Source organism: Bubalus bubalis, chromosome 19 (assembly GCF_019923935.1).
Source record: "Bubalus bubalis isolate 160015118507 breed Murrah chromosome 19, NDDB_SH_1, whole genome shotgun sequence".
NCBI lineage: Eukaryota > Metazoa > Chordata > Mammalia > Artiodactyla > Bovidae > Bubalus > Bubalus bubalis.
Window position 1 is genome coordinate 28,925,154 of NC_059175.1, and position 15,930 is coordinate 28,941,083.

General features: G+C 38.6%; 1 pseudogene; it reads left to right on the forward strand.

The window, feature by feature from the left end:
- The first annotated feature begins 9,035 nt into the window (after positions 1-9,035).
- On the forward strand, positions 9,036-9,949 carry LOC102409674 (annotated as a pseudogene).
- The last annotated feature ends 5,981 nt before the right edge of the window (positions 9,950-15,930 follow it).

Here is a 15,930-nt window from a genome sequence, read left to right on the forward strand (position 1 = left end):
TATGGTAGTTTGTTTTTGAGGAAATGGCCCATTTCATTTACGTTGTCAAATTTAATCTGTGGAATTATTCCTATCATCCTATGATATGATTATTCTTCTGATGTGTGAAGGGTCTGTGTGATGTTGCCTTCTTCATTCCCAGTATCTGCAATTTATGTCTTCTCTCTTTTATTTTGGTAGTGTTGCTGGAATTTCAGTTTTACTATTTTTCAAAGAATCAAATTTTTGTCTAATTGAATTTTTTCTTCTGTTTTAATGTTTTCATTTTCATTGATTTCTGATCATGTCTTTATTATTTCCTTCCTTTTTCTTGCTTAGGGTTTAGTTTGCTTTTTTTTTTTTTTTTAGGTTCTTGAGGTGAAAGCATAGATTAAGACCTTTAAAAATCTTTCATGATGTATATAATTAGTACTATAAATTCTCCCCTCATGACTGCTTTAGCTGTATCCTACAAATTTTTAGGTGCTGTATTTTAATTTTCACTAATGCAGTGTATTTTTTCTTGAGTCTTTCTCTTTAAACCATGTTTTTTGTTTGTTTTTTTAAAGTATGTTGTTAGTTCCCAACATTTTTCAGATTCTATCCTCTTTCTGTTATTGCTTTCTAATTTGATTCCATTGTGGTTATTAAACAATATTCTGTGATTTTAATTCTTTAAGGTTATTGATGTTTATCTTATGGCTATAGATATGATCTAACTTGGTATTTGTTCTGTGGTACTGTAAAAGAATGTGAATTCTATTTTTTTGGTCAAAAGTGATAATGTTAGTTGCTCAGTCATATCTGATTCTTTGTGACTCCATGGACTGTAACCTGCCAGGCTCCTCTGTCCATGAAATTCTCTAGGCAAGAATACTGGAGTAGGTAGCCTTTCCCTTCTCCAGGGGTTCTTCCCAACCCAGGTCTTCTGCATTGCAGTCAGATTTTTTTACCATCTGAGTCACTAGGGAAGCTCTCCCTTTTTTTTGGTCAACTGTTCTATAAATGTCAATCATATTCTGTTGCTTGATTGTCTGTTTAGTTCTTCTATATCTTGGATGATTTTCTCGTTATTCTTTCCATTTTTGAGACAGAAGTTGAAATCTCCATATATAATTTATTTCCACAATTCTATTAATTTTTGCTTTATATATTTTGCTTGGTGCATACATATTTAAGATTGCTATGTATCTTTTGTGGAACTCCCCTGTTATCATCATATAAAAACTTTGTCTCTGATAATTTTTGCTTTGTTTTGTTTTGGCTAATTTGACTTTTAATGCCTAATTTTTGTAATGTCTAATTTGGCTTCTGTAGTTGTACAAGGAATATTTTTTTCTGTGGTAGTTTCCTGAAATAGAGTGGTTATTGTAAAAAAAAAAAAAAGGTTTCTGTTTTCCTGGTTGCTCTTTGGCTAGAGAGAAAGCATGCCTTTGTTAGGACTTTTTTGTTTGTTTGTACCTGCTTGTGCTTTTAGATTGTAAGTCTCTGAAACTGTCAGTCTGAGATATATGAGGAAAAGAAAACCTAGGGAAGTATCATTTGGAGAAGGCAATGACAACCCACTCCAGTACTCTTGCCTGGAAAATCCCATGGACGGAGGAGCCTGGTGGGCTGCAGTCCATGGGGTCGCTAGGAATCAGACACGACTGAGCAACTTCACTTTCACTTTTCACTTTCATGCACTGGAGAAGGAAATGGCAACCCACTCCAGTGTTCTTGCCTGGAGAATCCCAGGGACGGGCGAGCCTGGTGGGCTGCCGCCTATGGGGTCGCACAGAGTCGGACACGACTGAAGCGACTTAGCAGCAGGGAAGTATCATTATCTCTTCTTTGGGTCCCAAAATTTCTAGCCATTCTGCCTTTTTCTATCTTCCAGAGGCTATCTATGTTTGTTTTATGAATAATATTAAAGGTTGCTTAGTAATGCTTAGGAAAGAATAGGAAAAGTAGGTTTATTGTCTTCCTAGGATCAAAACTCAGAAGAGATATTTTTGTCCTTAAATATTTTGTATCACATGCAATTTTAAGTGTATATGAAGAATTTAGAAACTTCTCATTTATTTATTGGTACGTTGAAATAAATACATAAAACAAGTTAGACATACAGTAAACTATCATTTAGTTTGTAGATCTGGGATAAATGCATTGAGATATAGTTTGGTAAACTTTGGGGTTAAAAATAGTCACAGCCATGCTGTTATAGAGTTAACTATATGGCAAATTATACTCTGAGGTGCCCTTTATATCAGTGTTTTAAAATAGTAGTTATCATAATTTTTAAGTTTATAAATATTAGGTTTTTCCACTACTGAATCCATACCATTCTGCTACACCACAGAATCCTTCCCCATACCCTGAGGAAAATTTATTAAGTGACAGTTCTTATTAAGGTAACTGCTTTCTATCCTCAGAAAAGCTATTTAGGGAAAAGAAAGAGCTTTGCCAAGGTGTCCAGCAAAAATTTGTTCCTGTAATTTTATGTGGGACAAGCATTTGGTGCCTAGGTCACATTAAGATTAATTTTAAACTCTCAGAATGACTGGGAGGCAGTTTTGACATTTCAGTGTTCACTTAGATAAGATAAACATTACCAGGAAAAACTTTAATAATTCTTTATATTTGTGGATATATTTGGAAACTTCCATTATGTTTTTAAAATGAATTCTGCTCTTACATTTATCATTCTAAAAAGTGAGCTGCCTCATAAATTTCTTTGATTTCTAAAAAATTACTTAATAAGTGTTTATATTCTATGATAGCATTTAAAAGAAAGAGAACATTAAAAAAATTATCAGAGAGAATTACTTCCTAAGTATGGTCAAAAAGTGGTATTGTGAGATTTAGCCTTCAATAAAAATATCCAAGTTCTTTATTTAAAAGTGTCTCATGTTGATCTGTGATCTATGAAGGATGAAAGTATAACACCGTGGAAAAGGAGGAGGATCAGATTTTGAGCCATGGCTCCTTAACCAACATCTTTTAACATTTGTTACATATTTATGATGTAATGTTCAACTGAGTTCTTACAAGGGGCTGAGAGTGTTCTAGTTTACATTTAAAAAGTCAAGTTTAAGCTGTTTTTATACTTAACATATGGCATAAATCCCTGTTAAATATCATAAATTTAATTGCACTAATTGTGCAATCATTTGGTTCATAAATGATTCTTTAATAGTAATGTAGTGTATGGCCTTATCTCAAGAACAGTGGAGCAATTTGATTTTTTATAGAGGCTGCAGGACAGATATTGCTATGCTGTATAATCTGTATCTAGTGAAAAAATAAACTCTCTTCTCACATTTATTGATCTGAGCCTTTCAAAAATTCCTCAAGTGAAGACGTTTATGCATATTTACTTCTCAATTTGAGAGGATGCTTTTGAGATGTATACAAAGGTAAAGATGACTCAATAACTGTTAACTATCAGTAAACACTCTAGGGTGTAGCCCTAGATGGCATTATTCCAGATTTCCTTTACTCTAGCACAAATCATTTAAATTTTTCATAACCCAGTCTCCTCATCCACAAAATACAGAAGTTGCCCTAGACTGGTAGTGTTCAAGTCATGGTCTTTGGAGCCCTAAATTTCACAGAATGGGTTGGGGCTGCCTCAGGACACTGGGGTTTTGGGCACCCTCCCTTCACCAAGGAAATCTTAAATCTGTCTGGCTGTAAATCAAGATTTTCTATAAAATTTAATCTGAAAAATAAGTTCTACTTTAGAAAACAAGCTGCAGATCCCTGTACAAGATTCCCAAAGAAAGGCAATGCCAAAGAATGTTCAAACTACTGCACATCTGCACTCATTTCACATGCTAGCAAAGTAATGCTCAAAATCTTCCAAGCCAGGCTTCAACAGTATATGAACTGTGAACTTCCAGATGTTCAAGCTGGATTGAGAAAAGGCAGAGGAACCATAGATCAAATTGGCAACATCTGTTGGATCATCAAAAAAGCATGAGAGTTCCAGAAAAACATCTATTTCTGCTTTATTGACTATGTCAAAAACTTTGTGTGGATCACAGCAAACTGGAAAATTCTTCAAGAGATGGGAATACCAGACCACCTGATTTGCCTCCTGATAAATCTGTATGCAGGTCAAAAAGCAACAGTTAGAACTGGACATGGAACAACAGACTGGTTCCAAATCAGGAAAGGAATATGACAAGGCTATATATTGTCACCCTGCTTATTTAACATATATGCAGAATACATCATGCAAAATGCCGGCCTGGATGAAGCACAAGCTGGAATCAAGATTGCCGCCGGGAGAAATATCAATAACCTCAGATATGCAGATGACACCACTCTTATGGCAGAAAGCAAAGAAGAACTAAAGAGCCTCCTGATGAAAGTAAAGAGGAGACTGAAAAGTTGGCTTAAAACTCAACATTCAGAAAACTAAGATCATGGCATCTGGCCCCATCATTTCAATGCAAATAGATGGGGAAACAATGGAAGCAGTGTGAGACTTCATTTTGGGGGGCTCCAAAATCACTGCAGATGGTGACTGCAGCCATGAAATTAGGACACTTGCTCCTTGGAAGAAAAGTTATGACCAACCTAGACAGCATATTAAAAAGCAGAGACATTCCTTTGCCAACAAAGGTCCATCTAGTCAAGGCTATGGTTTTTCCAGTAGTCATGTATGGATGTGAGAGCTGGACTATAAAGAAAGCTGAGCACTGAAGAATTGATGCTTTTGAACTGTGGTGTTGGAGAAGACTCTTGAGAGTCCCTTGGACTGCAAGGAGATCCAACCAGTCCATCCTAAAGGAAATCAGTCTTGGGTGTTCATTGGAAGGACTGATGCTAAAGCTGAAACTCCAATATTTTGGCCACCTCATGCGAAGAGTTGACTCATTGGAAAAGACTCTGATGCTGGGAGGGATTGGGGGCAGGAGGAGAAGGGGATGACAGAGGATGAGATGGCTGGATGGCATCAGTGTGATAGGTATGAACTTGATTAAGCTTCAGGAGTTGGTGATGGACAGGGAGGCCTGGCATGCTGCGATTCATGGGGTCGCAAAGAGTCGGACACGACTGAGTGACTGAACTGTACAAGATTCTCTCTGGTTCTTCCTTGCTCTCTAGGTTATGATTTGCCGAGATTTCAGAGAGAGATACTGGTAAGGTCCCAAAATAAAATCCTATATCAGAACTAAGAGTCTAGATTTTTTTATTGTACCTTTAGAATTGTAAAATGAAGGATTTTGTTTGTTTGCTTTTTCATTTTGGTTTTTATATAACAGGAAAAAAATAGTGGTTCATGTGCTCTCCCCTTCAAATCATTGGTAATCCCAGAGGCTGACCCTGATTCTCTATACTGAGTCATCATATATCAGAACCCTCTTCTCCAACTCTAAGATAAACCAATCTCAAGTCTGCCCATAACTTAGGTTGACACTCCTTTCTGCACTTCCCTTTCATCAGTGTGACCCCCAAGTCTGTGCCCAGCTTTTCTCAATTTTTTTTGTTTGATTCTTCAAAGACTGGTTTGGAAGTTAAAAAACTCAGCATGATTCCTTCCTTGCTTATTTTTTTTCTTTTTGTCATTCCTTTGTAACAATCCTACTTCTCTTTGAAGCAGCTTAGATGGTACTGATGAACTAAAGAACTGGAGAAAAGAAAATAATAAAAATGTATATTTCAAACTAATTTTTCACCATATCAGTGGCAACCTGGAGACTGCATTCTAGGTCAGAAAACAGGATTAGCAAAGCAGAGTTTCAATGTAGCCTATTGATTTTTATTTGCTTAATAAACAGACACCTTGCTGTCCTCTGACAGCATCAGATGAATAATGCATGGCTCTTGTCCTTGTGGATCTAACAATCCAGGATACTTTAGATACCACACAAAAGGTGTGCTTGGGGTAGAATGGTACTTCTGAGACACAGCACTTTATCTGGGCTTCTTGAAAAGCATGTTGACGGTAAGAACACTAAAGCCGTGTCTTGAAAGTTGAGAAAGATTTTGTCAGGTTAAGAAAGGAGAAAGGGCATTTCACCTCGAAGGAGTGGCAAGAAAAGAATACATAGGATGAAAGAATGCTCTGGGCCAGTAACTAAGAGCAGCTTTGTATGATTTGAACCGAAAATACGATCTGAACAGAAAATACGATCCAAGAACAAGGGGGTAGCTTATGTGCTCATGATTTTTGACCAAGAAAGGTTTGGAGTGAAAATTACATAGCTGGATTTGTTTTTCAGGTAGTTTATCTGATTGTGTTAAAAATGAACTCCTGGAAGCAAAACTAAAGCCCTGGCAGAGCTGTTATCGGTGTGAACTGGAAAAGGGCTAAGGGGAGATGGAAAGGAGGGGAGAGATTTGAGGAAGAAACTGAATTGGCAAGAGTCCAGAGAGGGTCTAGGAATTGCACAGGCTCTCAGGGGTGCCATTCCCTGCCCCCATCACCACTACTGGCAAGAATGAATTAGAGGCCTTAGCTTTTCTCCTTGCAGGAAGTCCCCCCCACCTCCCCCCCACCGGCTTGCCCTCTCCCAGCACTGCTCGCGTCACCACCATTATCTCTGTTGACACCATCAGTAAAAATCTCATTATGCCCTTTATCCCCATTTACATCAGTCACCACCAGAAGCTCAGGGACTCCCAGGTCATTCTTCATCCCTAGACTCTAATCCCCATCTGGCTCTTTGAGCAGTGAGCCACTCCTCTTCCTTCTGGCACTCTCTGTGCTCTTTCCCCAAGACTAATTTTTTCTCCAAGCATTTCTGACATATTGTATATTTTACGTACTTATTTGATTGTCCCACTTCCTCATCCCCCCTCAACCCTCCACCGGTGCACACACCAGCATGTAAGCTTTACGACGACATCAATTTTTGTCTATTTATTTGTGTTTCTTTCTCCAGTATTTAGGACAGAATCAGGCACAATAAACATCTGTGGAGTGAGCAGATTTAAAAGGAAAAATATAACGAGGTTTGTCTATCAATTGTACTTCCAGGGTAGGGAAAAGAGACCAGTTGGGACTGATTTCAGGTTTTTGGCTTGGATGACCTATATATAATTTTAAACATTTGCTAAAATCAAAAGTAGTTTTCTTCTATATACTGTAATAATTTTGGCTTCTTTAATTTTGCTTGGAGAGCATTCCTGTATCACTGTGTAAACACTGTGTATTTTATTTGTTGCAACTGTTGAAATTTATGTATTTATTTTTTTGCAAAACATCACAGAAATTTAAGCATCACTATTTTCAGTACAATAGTCTAAAGAAATGATTTCCTAGTACCATCTTCCAAAAATGTAGAAATCATTATTTGTGTGTTATGTATCAGGGCAAAGCTATGAAGATAAATCTGTCTAAACAGTGCCTGGAACACTGGCATCAGAAAAGATGAATAAAATGAAGGAGGAGGGAAAGAGGCTTGGGGTTGGGAAAAAAAAAAGTGAAGAGATTTTCTCTGGACATTTCTGAGGAAAGAATAGAGGGCAACAGAGGGCAGCAGACAGATATGGAAGCACAAAACAGTTAACAAGAGGTACTAAACTTTGCCTCAGCCAGGGATAAAAGATCCATATTCTGAGCCATATTTCATGCTATTATTTTATTATTCCTTAAGAAATTACTTCATACATGAATTTTTAAAAAATCCCTCTAATGCCCTTCAACACCATTTACACACTGAATTTTACACTATACAAATGACCCAAACATACATATATACAATTTCTATGAAAGAGTTTACAGTTCAACTCCTGACTCATTTTGATCACTGCAGAAGCATTACATATAACTATGAATGACTCCATGGGATTCTCCAGGCAAGAATACAGGAGTGGGCAACCTTTCTCTTCTCCAGGAGATCTTCCCAATGCAGGAATCAAACCCAGATCTCCTGCATTGCAGGCAGATTCTTTACCTGCTGATTCACCAGGGAAGCCCAAGAAAACTGGAGTGGGCAGCCATTACTTCTCCAGGGGATCTTCCCGAGCCAGGGATCAAACCCAAGTCTCCTGTATTGCAGGCAGTTTCTTTACCATCTGAGCCACCAGGGAAGCTCTTGGATGACTAGCAGCGTGGAAAGATTTTAAAAATATATAGCCAGTTAGGAAAGGAAGCTAAATGGAAAAGTGAAAATGGAGCTCTCATTTATTGTCACACACGATGTTTATATAACTTAGATATATTCTCATTTGATTATGGGAAATTGTATTTCCCCAATTTTACAAGTGAGGACAAAGAATAAAGTTACTCAGCTGTAAGCAGAGGGAATGGAAATCTAACCCATGCAAATGGATTGTTCTTTGCATATATTGTGTACAATATCTCAAAAGAAAAAAATAAGTTCTGTGTATGAAGTTCTGGAAGTCTCGTACAAAATGAAGAACATGACCATCACATTTGGATTGCCAGCCCGCCCACGCTTTGTGGGCATTTATAAAATTCTACTAAATTTGGCTCAGAGGCAATGCACAAGCTACAAAGAAGTGGTTGTTTTGTGAGTGTTTTGGGGAAAGAAGGAGAGAAAGCAAGAATGCATGGTGGGAGTGCAGACAAAGAGCAGCTTCTTAGTGAGCAGTGGTGACTAAGAAAGACTTCAAGCTTAGAAAAAGAGTGGGAGAAACACAGCAATTTACAGGCCTAACCTTAAGTATAATAAAATGTAAAGACTAGGAGTTTCCACTCCATTTATTGTGCACAGATATTCTAAAAACATTGTTTCATATTAGTGTACATGCTTCTTATTCAGCGGCAACAACATATTTATCCACAGCCTAAAATTAAAGAAGGAAAAAATTTTCATTCAAAAAGCACTTTTCCACTGAAAAAAAATAGTGGATAAATCACATAGGTATACCATTTCAGAGACTGGAATGACGCCTTTCAGATGTGCAAGAAAGACATTATGAATCCTATTCTTCCATTATACTGTAAATTTAAAAGACTGACCTGCTTGTTATCTATTTTTGGCAAGGCATAGATCCGAGTCACCTTGTGAGCTTCCCGATGCTGCCCGATGGCGATATGCCCACGTGTGGAGTCAGAGATCTGGAGGGAGGTGCCAAGCTGGGGGGATGCTGCCATGCCTAAAGCACCAAAAGAAAATGGGTAGGGCAAGAAAAAAGTCATCTATCCTATAAGAGAAGTCCTCAAACAAGAAAAAATAAAAAGGAAAAATTGAAGAATGAAAGGCATTGTGCCTTAACCTTATTGGTAAAAACTACACTGGTTTCAAAGTCATCTTGATCCCAAAAAAGTAGGATATTGAAAGAGAGATGCTTGTAAATTAATTGAAAGGTATTTGCAACAATACAGCAGTGAGCTGGAGTGAATTGAGGTGCAGAATAGCATCAAGGAAATGACAGGGCCATGAGCACTGTGCCTGGGAGGTATTCATCAAGCAGACCCTGGAGGAGGATTGGGCACTGTACCAAGGCTGCTTGTTGTTGTTTAGTCGCTAAGTCATGTCTGACTCTTTGCAACTCCATGGACTGTAGCCCGCCAGCCTCCTCTGTCCATGGAATTCTCTAGGCAAGAATACTGGAGTGAGCTGCCATTTCCTTCTCCAGGGGATCTTCCTGACCCAGGGATGGAACAGAGGCTCCTGCACTGGCAGGCAGATTCTTTACTGCTGAACCTATGGCCTCCAGATTCCAGACATTTTAAATGCAGATAATCTGAAAACTGTTAGGGAATGGGATTTTGATCTGAGGAGTATTCTTACCTGGAGATTTCTAAGGACAGTACAGTCCATGGGGTTGCAAAGAGTTGGACATGACTGAGCAACTAACACTTTCACTTTCAAAATGAGAAAAATCTGTGCTAATGATGCAGTGCCCATGAGATGCAAGAAGAAAGCTGTTAAAGCTATAGACAGGAATTCAGGGGGAACTGGAACTGAAAGATGAGTCAGTTGACACAGATGAGGAAATGACGGCAGTGACCTTATTGTCTTTACTTGAGTTGAAAATAAATAATTTGAGAACTTCTAATTAAATGAATTTTGATGGTGATAAAGAATTGTCTTGATACATGAATTTGCTGTTTAGTTTATTCTCTTATTTTCAGTTTCAAAAACAAGGTTATAATTTTTACTCAAAAATGAATGTTGGTTTTCATTGACATCAATTTATTATAATAGGTGGAAGTGCTTTGCAAAATCCATTTAATCTGGATTTCTGGAGCTGGGAGAACAATATGAGAGCAAAACATGTTACAATTTTTTCTTCATGTTTACTTACAATCACCTAATCTCACATATTGGGGCATAGGCAGGAACTGTTTTGCTAGAAGGTTAATGTGGGTATTTCTTGAGTGATCAGTGATGTTAGAAAAATTTCCTTTGATCCCTAGGCTGCAAAGATCCCCTGAAGAAGGAAATGGCAACTTACTCTAGTATTCTTGCCTGGAAAATTCCATGGACAGAGAAGACTGGCAGGTTACATTCATGGGGTCACAGAGTTGGACATGACTTAGCAACTAAACAAAAACAAGAGAATAGAGTAATTTACAACTTAAAGATATCAATCATTGGATAAATGCCAGAAACAAGAGATACTAAGGCAAAGGCAGGCTTCTGCAGTGGAAGATGTAGAGAAAGTTTCATGAATAAATATAGCAAAGAGTCAGACACGACTGAGTGACTAACACTTTTTTATGGTTTGAAATGACCTGGTTCTTTTGTGATTGTTATGAGAAGCTCAAAAGCATCTAAAGCATTATTTTTTTTTAATGAATGGGAAGTAAGAAATGGAAATGGTTATTTTCCTGTAACATAGTAGTAGTGTACTGTGGTAAAAGTGGGGGTATTAAATACCATAAAGTAGATTTATTTCTAAAGACCAGAAATTAACAATACAAGAATGTTCAAACAAGCTTTGTAAAAAAAAAAAAATTTTTTTCTTTCCTTTCCCTATGTACCACATCTTTCATTCTATGAATTAATGAGAAACATGGAGATGATGAAGGACAGGAGTATACGTAAAAGGAGACTTTCATTCTGCATTTAATGTTTAATCTAGAAAAGAAAGGGCGAGTAAGTGTTTTATTGTTTGATACCTATAACCAAGCAGTAGTCCTCCCACTGTGATAATTTAAAAAAAAAAAGGTATATAAGGACTTATCTGGGCTTAGAGAAGCATAATGCCGTGGTCGATTGCATGTGTGCCAAGTTGCTTCAGTCATGCCTGACTCTTTGCAATCCTTTGGACTGTAGCCTGCCAGGCTCCTCTGTCCATTGGATTCTCCAGGCAAGAATACTGGAGTAGGTTGCCATGCCCCCCTCCAGGGGATCTCCCTAGGGAGTCTCTTATGTCTCCTAGCACCATAGCTAGGTCCCACTAGTGCCACCTGGGAAGCACCGTGGTCCATCAGTAATAGTCAAAGACATGGCTGAAAGGAGTTACTGGTTTTTGGCTAAGTATTTGCCACTCTGGCCTAGCACATTGCTGGTGTTTAACAACTTGAAAATTTCATGGGGCGATCAGCTTTCTACTCATCCAAAACAGGGTTTGAAAAAAAAAAATCACTTTTTAGATTTTGTTATATTGCTGACTACTAGTTTTCATGTTGTCTATAAAGACTATGATTTTGGTGATGAGCAAATGAAAAAAACAAACAGAGGATAATGATCTATCCTACTCGTCCTCTGGGATTTCTCTCCTTTTCCTCTTATGTCCCCCACCCTCCACATCTTCTTTGGTCTCTCTTCCTATCTGGATGGCATTATTTTAAAAATGTTCTTTGAAGCAGCTAAATTTGAACTGATATATGCAGCATAGCAGTTCCAAGTTTACCAGCAAACAGTCGGCAGGAAGCTACCCTGCAGAAGTGCACTTCGGGTTACTGGCACCCTCTGGGTTTTGGAAGGCTGCCTTTTCTTTTTCCTTGGTTAAATGATGCCACTTGGAAAGACAAATACCACTATAATTCCTGTTGAGTTGGGAGACCAGCCTTCATCTAGCACACTATGATTTCATGAAAGCATAAATCAGGCTCACATGATAAATCTCTGAGTCAGCTGTTCCTACTTTTGTATTGAATCTAATTAGAAGCATGAAACAAATGCTCGTCACACATTCTGTCTTACTGAAAAATAAAAAAATAAATACCAAGACAAAGACTTGGAAGATATGGCAATTGGAACGACAATAGGTAATTTTATCCAGAAGGGCCTCAGTCAGCTATCTAACATCCAGGAAATCAATTTAGCTAAAAGCAGATGAAATAGGCTAGTCATGTTCAATGCTAAAGGATTCAAATTAGTATCGTGAAAAGCTGTTAGGATAGATGGCTGTCAAATAAATCACAGATGCATCTAATGTCACAGGTATGCTAAGATAATAGCTCTCTGATTAGTGTTTTTCTCAGTTCATGATACAAATGAGCATTGAAAATGCTTCTGTGTAATGAAAATTATGTCAGAACACAGGGAAATATGCAGTCACAAAGTGCAACCGATTGCTTTGGAAGTATGAAGACTTCTTTAAATTGGACCAAGGAAAGAAAATATTCACTAGACTAACAGTTGGGTGGGCTTCCCACGTGGTTCAGTGGTAAAGAATCCAACTGCCAATACAGGAGCCACAGGTTCGATCCCTGAGTCAGGAATATCCCTGGAAAAGGAAATGGCAACCAACTCTGGTATTCTTGTCTGGGAAATCCCATGCACAGAGAAGTCTGGAGGGCTCTAATCCAAGGAATTGCAAAAGAGTTGGACACAACTTAGAGACTAAACAGTAATGACAGTTGGGTACCATGTGCTGGGGACTATGGTGATTTATTCCATCAGGGAGATTATAACTGGCACAGCAGCTAGGGCTGGCATCACCACACCTGGTTTAGCTTATTAGCTTACAAAGACCACCTCCTGTTCTCTAAGACCTGTTCTTTTTCTGCACTGGATAAACTTGAGAGGAAATTGGGATACTTATGAATCAACAGCCCTGCATCTTTCAAGTCTTAATTAGTGGCACAGAATCCTATGACCCTCCCCAAAATAGGACACTTTTTAATTTAAATATTTTATTGGGAGAAGAACTTCTAAAGATCTAGATTTGACCCTTCCTACCCAAATAGCTTATTTTATAGGTCAGGAATCTACTAAGATGCTCCTGCCTCTTGCCTAGGAGGTCTAATTCTAGCCAACCAGGTAATTAAAACACACATTGGATCCTTCATGAATGAATACTTTAACAAATAAAAGGGGCACTAAATTTTTTTAATACTTGATTTTCTGAGTATTTACTTATTAATTTACAAATTTATTATATTGGGCTTCCCTGGTTGCTCAGATGGTAAAGAATCTGCCTGCAATGCAGGAAATCTGGGTCCCATTCCTAGATCAGGAAGATCCCCTAGAGAAGGAAATGGTTACCCACTCCAGTATCCTTGGCTGCAGAATTCCATGGACAGAAAAGCCTGGTTGGCTAGTCCATGGGGTCAGCAAGGAGTCGGATATGACTGAGCAACTAACTTTCACTTTATTATATTGCTGAGCTTATAGTTCTTTTCAAATACTTTAAAAAAATACAATCATTTGTAAAATTTTAAAATAGCATATCTGTATATAGTACAAAATACTTCTGCCAACTATATGAATTTTAAAAATAAGTAGAGCAATAATTATTTGGGGAGGATTTTATCAATTTGATATGTAAGTGTGTGTGTGTGTGTGTGTGTGTGTGCACTCAGTTACTCAGTTGTGTCTGACTTTCTGGCCCTCCAGTCAAAAATAATGGAGTGGAGTGCCCTTTCCTTCTCCAGGGAATTTTCCCCACCCAGGGATTGAACCTGCATCTCTTGTGTCTCCTACGTTGACAGGCAGGTTCTTCACCACTAGCGCCACCTGATATGTAAATACTTCTCAAATATTTTTGAAAGTTCTATATTTTAACCATGCCAGCGTATCATTTTCACTTAATATTTCACAAGCTGAAACTCATTAATTCTGTCTGTACTTATGACTTACTTATGTTTAATTATTTTTATGTTTTTAATGTCTTGTTTCATCTAATTTTAGATGCTACAGCACCACAAAACCTCTCAATTTAATTCCATTTGTATTCACCATCACATTCATAACAAAAAATGTTGCATCTTATTACTCTGACTTCACCAAGTGCAGCTGGTGGTTTCCTGCATCTTGCAGTTCCTGTATGGTCCGAGGTGCACTGCCCAGTACAAGTGACTGTTGATAGCAGCATCATGGCCTGCTTCTTCTACTCTCACCAGAGATTGGAAGGTGTTTGATGTTCCTAGTCTCTCATGTCTAAGTAAACTTCTTTTATCAGTGAATACCTTCATGCTGTCCCTGAAAGGGAGGTGTCAGACGCATCATCTCTGAAACGTGCTGGGGTAAAGGGGCACATCATTCCAGGTCATCTGGCAGATTCAACCATGCACTACAGTAAGAACTCGCTGCACGTTTCACATGATAATAGACGAGACAGATCTAACACACACTTCCTGACCGACTCAGATGAAACTATTCATAATGTGCTCCATACTGCAAAGTGAAAAATTCAAGACGCATCCTGAATCTAAGAGCACGCTGGGGCAATAGGTGTGAACCATTATCTTTGGCCAACAGAAAATTCGGCAACAGTTAGGAGCTGGGAATTATCACATTCATGTTTCCATTGTGCCTACTGTCATATGGACTTGCTTTAAACCTCCCTTTACCAACTTTTCAGGGGAAAATCCATGTTTGGTGGGGCCTAAAGTTTATATGATACAAAGGTTGTTCAGTTGCTAAGTTGTGTATGGCTCTTTGTGACCCCGTGGGCTGCAGCATGCCAGGCTTCCTTGTCCTTCACTATCTCCTGGAGTTTGCTCAGACTCATGGCCATTGAGTTGCTGATGCCATCCAACCATCTCATCCTCTGTTGCCCCCTTCTTCTCCTGCCCTCAGTCTTTCCCAGCATCAGAGTCTTTTCCAATATGTCAGCTCTTTGCATCAGGTGGCCAAAGTATCGGAGATTCAGCTTCATCATCAGTCCTTCCAAAGAGTATTCAGGGTTGATTTCCTTTAGGATGGACTGGTTGGATCTCCTTGCAATTCAAGGGACTCTCAAGAGTCTTCTCCAGCACCACAAGTCAAAAGCACGAGTTCTTGAGCACTCAGCCTTTTTTATGGCTCAATTCTCCCATCCATGACTACTGGAAAAACCATAGCTTTGAATATACAGACCTTGTCAGTAAAGTGATGTCTCTGCTTTTTAATATGCTGTCTAGGTTTGTCATCACTGGAGAAGGGAATGGCAAACCGCTCTAGTATTCTTGCCTTGAGAACTCTGTGAACAATATGAAAAGACAATATAAACAGCCTTCTTAAAAGAAGATGAAAATACTTTATGTTTACAAATTTTAAAATATTGTGACTCATTGCTGGGGGTCCTCCCAAGGCTGGGTCAGGTAAGGGCCCTGAAACTTGTCAAGATCATGGTAAATCTGTGATCCTTTTGCTACCTTCAACCTCAGGCTGACCAAGTGACACTATGGGGTGTCTAAATCCCCAAGAACTGGGTTTGCTTGGAGATGATGGGCACAAGAGAAGAACAGGGGTCAGTGAAAGACAAAGTAGAAAAATAAGAAGAGGACCATTTTGTGAATAAGGGAGAAAACAAGCTAGCTGAAAAACCAAGAAGATCAAATCTCAAACTATCTAGTTAGCTCCATAATTTAGTCCTTCCTTAAATGGATGCTTTCTCACCTCCATTCAAGGACCTCAAGGTCTGGGAATTAGCTGATGTCTGGGAATCCTATGTGACTCTATTGTGCTGGCTTAAATCAGTTCTCTGTTTTGCAGACCTATAGTTGTGCTCCGGTAACCAAGATTCTTGCACACTGGAACTGTGGAAAGTAAGGACTGAAGATGACCCTCTTCTCACTCACCCTCCTGTGATGCTGGGATTTTAACCTGTGAGGAAGGGTAGGCACTCCACTCATGCTGGAACCTCTGACAGAGCATGCCAGAA